Source organism: Monodon monoceros, unplaced genomic scaffold (assembly GCF_005190385.1).
Source record: "Monodon monoceros isolate NGI ecotype Baffin Bay Population unplaced genomic scaffold, NGI_Narwhal_1 Super_Scaffold_18, whole genome shotgun sequence".
NCBI classification, from domain to species: domain Eukaryota; kingdom Metazoa; phylum Chordata; class Mammalia; order Artiodactyla; family Monodontidae; genus Monodon; species Monodon monoceros.
Genome location: NW_021703774.1, coordinates 133,984,875 through 133,988,359, shown reverse-complemented (window position 1 = coordinate 133,988,359; position 3,485 = coordinate 133,984,875). Strand labels below are relative to the sequence as shown.

General features: G+C 48.2%; 1 pseudogene; it reads left to right on the top strand.

Annotated features, from left to right (window-relative positions):
* Positions 1-238: 238 nt before the first annotated feature.
* Positions 239-767, top strand: LOC114899523 (annotated as a pseudogene).
* Positions 768-3,485: the final 2,718 nt, after the last annotated feature.

Below are 3,485 nucleotides of genomic sequence, written 5' to 3'. Positions count from 1 at the left end.
CTGGATAACTCGAAGATATATTTCATTAAAGAAGGTGACCATGAGCAGTGTGCTCGGTGTCTATTGCTTCAACAGTGTTTGGGCAGAACTGACCCAGGGACACCCCTTCCTCTAGCCTCTGACCACCTGCCAACCATTTTTCCAGCCACAACTTTCAGAACCAACCAGTCAGCTATCCTCCTCCTCTGGGACCAGCCAACACCATTTTTTGAGCTTAGCTCCTTATTGCTGATCAACCATGAGCTCCTGGATTTTTCAGTATTATTTTACCCAGGTGGAGACCGCCATCCACCGCCTGGTGAACCTGTATCTGCAGGCCTCCTACACCCACCTCTCTCTCTGGGCTTCTATTTCCACCACGATGATGTGGCTCTGGAGGGCGTGGGTGACTTTTTCCATGAATTGGCTGAGGAGAAGCACAAGGGCACCGAACATCTCTTGAAGATGCAAAACGAGCGCTGCGGCCATGCCCTCTTCCAGGACCTGCAGAAGCCATCTCAAGATGAGTGGGGTAAAGCCCAGGATGCTGTGGAAGCCACCCTGTTCATGGAGAAGAACCTGAACCAGGCGCTTTTCACTCTGCATGCCCTGGGTTCTGCCCACACAGACCCCCAGCTCTCAGACTTCCTGGAGAGCCGCTTCCTGGATGAGCAGGTGAAACTCATCAAGAAGATGGTGACCACCTGACCAACCTCTGCAGGCTGGCTGGTCCCCAGGTGGGGCTGGGCAAGTATTTCCTCGAAAGGCCCACCCTTAAGCATGACTAGGAGCCTCTGGAGCCCAGCGGCCTTTGAGAAGCCCCTCTGGTGTCAGTGCTTCTGCCTGAAGCCTCTCTCTGCAGTCACTGAACAGCTTTTTAACTGTCCTGGAGCCCTCTCCCAAGCCTTGGACCAAATGGAAACAATAAAGCTTTTTGCAGCAAAAAATACTAACAATAATAGTAATGTGAATTTGGAAGCCTTGTGCCACATTGCTCTTTATAAACTCAGTGTCTGACACTTTTCCTGCACTGTCTCATCCAATCCCCTCAACACTCCTGCCAGGTAGATATTCTTTTACATTGTACAGATTTGGAAACTGAAACTCAAGAGGTTTGGGAAATTGTAGGTCATGAAGCTTATAGTAAGTAGCCAAATTGAAATTTAAAGCCAAATTCATCTGAATCCAGAGACCATGTTCTTCCCATTATCCCAGATTCTGCAAGGGTCTAGGGCAGATTCTATCTTCGCAAAGTCAATCTATACAAATGTCTAGCCACAGTTGAAGTCTGCATGCCTTTCCTCAGGACCTCTCCATTTTAGGTTGACCTTTCACTGACCTTTCCTCCCCCACCCCACCTGCTTCACCCCAAGAAGCCATCCTGTTTTCTCCTTGCCACTCCATTGCAATTTTACACCCAGATTATTTGTGTCTATAACAAGCAAGGCCACACCAATGTCTGGCTTTAAAAGAAGCACGAGTCTTCATTCCCGAGGTAATGAGACCTTTTTTTCCAAGTTCCTTCCTTCAAAGTTCATGAACTTAATAAAAAATAAGACCAGCTCTATTACAGCCCAGACCTCTGCTGCAGGAAGCCAGGGCTGACTGAGTAAAGGCAGTGCCTGAATGAAAAAGAAAATGTATTCATAGATCAGCACTGTCTTTGCCTTCCACCAACCAAATCCATAGACACACTGGGAGGCACCACAGCCCACATCTGAGCCTCCTGGTTACACACTACAGTTGACATTCACGTCACAAGGGCAAAGTGGACCTTGATATAGAGACGTTTACAGTCTTTGTTTATAGTCTTTTCTCCCCCTTGGAAGTAGAGCTTTGGAGAAGCCTGACACTTGACTCTTCAGAGTTGTTAGAGACGTGCATCCACCCAATCCCCACACAGAATAGTGTGAAAAACCCAGGGGATGCATGGAAGGAGTTACTCCAGGCTGTTTCTCATTGGCCTCTTGTTCCTCAGTGCCAGTGGCCATTGCCACATGCTTCTGCAGCTGCCCAGTAATGGTCCCACGGTGGCCCTTGCCATCACTTCATCCCTCCAAATGGCTCCTCTTCTGAGAATCTGAAAGGTCACTAGTATTCCCCCCCAGCCCCCGCCTAGTATTCCCCCACTAGTATTCCCAACTCCTAGCAGCTCACTTGTATACCTGCTCTAAGGCCTCCCTGGACCCTCCAGGAACTTGGTTCACCTGCCCATCAGTCCCCTGTTAGCATTCACACATCTGTTCAGAAGACATGTTCTGAGTGCCAATCATGCTCCCAGCAGGAGGGATTCACCTTGAATAAGACCCATCCTTGCCTTCCCACCAGCCTCACCTCCTTCCCTGCCCAAACTCTCCTCTCACCATCCTATGGATGCTTCATTCTGTGCCACTCAATCACTCATCTTCTCTGCTTTGGCTGCCAAGCTGCTGGAGAAGTTTGCCTAACGAGGCTGAATTGCACCAGAAAAGAATTAGCCAACTCTGCCTTGGCTTCAGTTTCTACATCACAAGGCTGCAATGAGAAATAGAGGAGGGAAAGAATTTAAAACCCTAGTATACCATGTAACACAAGTAGGTGTTCAATAGATACTCCATCCAATTGCTGTGTGCTCTGAGCCACAGCCCCTCATCAGGACAATGGAGATAGCAAAACAGCAAAATCTTTAGGCCATAGAGAGGATTCAAAAACAAACATGTCAACAGCCATTATTCCCTTGTGCCTTCCCCTAAATGAGCATGGTCTGCCTGGGCTTTGGATCCCACACCATTGCCTGAGTTCTAGGTTTCTGATCAGCAGCTTCACCCTATTGCTATTGCATCAGAGGAGCTCCGCTGATGACAGGTTTAAGACCTGCTAGGCTCCCAGAGCCTGTGCCACTGCCTCCTAATTCTCAGCTAAGACCATCAAAAAGATTGCAGAAAGATACAGGAAACAAATCTCAGGAGGCCCTGCAGCCCGGGAGGTTTGGTGCAAGGAAATATAACATCCCAGTGCCTGGAGCTCACCGCTCCCAGGCCCTCGGCCCCCATCCCAGATGTGGTGGGCAGCGATGTTGAGGAGTAGGTTGTATTTCCTGTGAATTAAGCCATCGGGTGGGAGAACAATGTCAACATTGATGGGGAAAGTTCACTGAAATTCCAAGGACACTTGAGGCCTTTCACTGGGTTGAGACAGAGAAGCCTAATGTTAATCCTACGTAATATGAGACAACCCACTTTCTAATGACAACCCACTTTCTAATGGGCCTACTGGAACCTCAATTGGCCATTCACTGTGATTCAGTGCATCCTCAAGGAAGTGGTCTGGAAGGGAGGGAAATCTCTCTCTTTTTTTTAATCTGTGGTCCAAAACTCTCCCAGAATATTAGCACGGGCTATTCTGATTCTTGGTGGAAAAGGTGTTTGCTCCATTCAAGACTTACTTAGTTGGAAGGCGAGGGGTCCCAACCTCCACAAATAGTGAAATCAATATTCTTTCATTTATTAAACACACATTAATGGGGC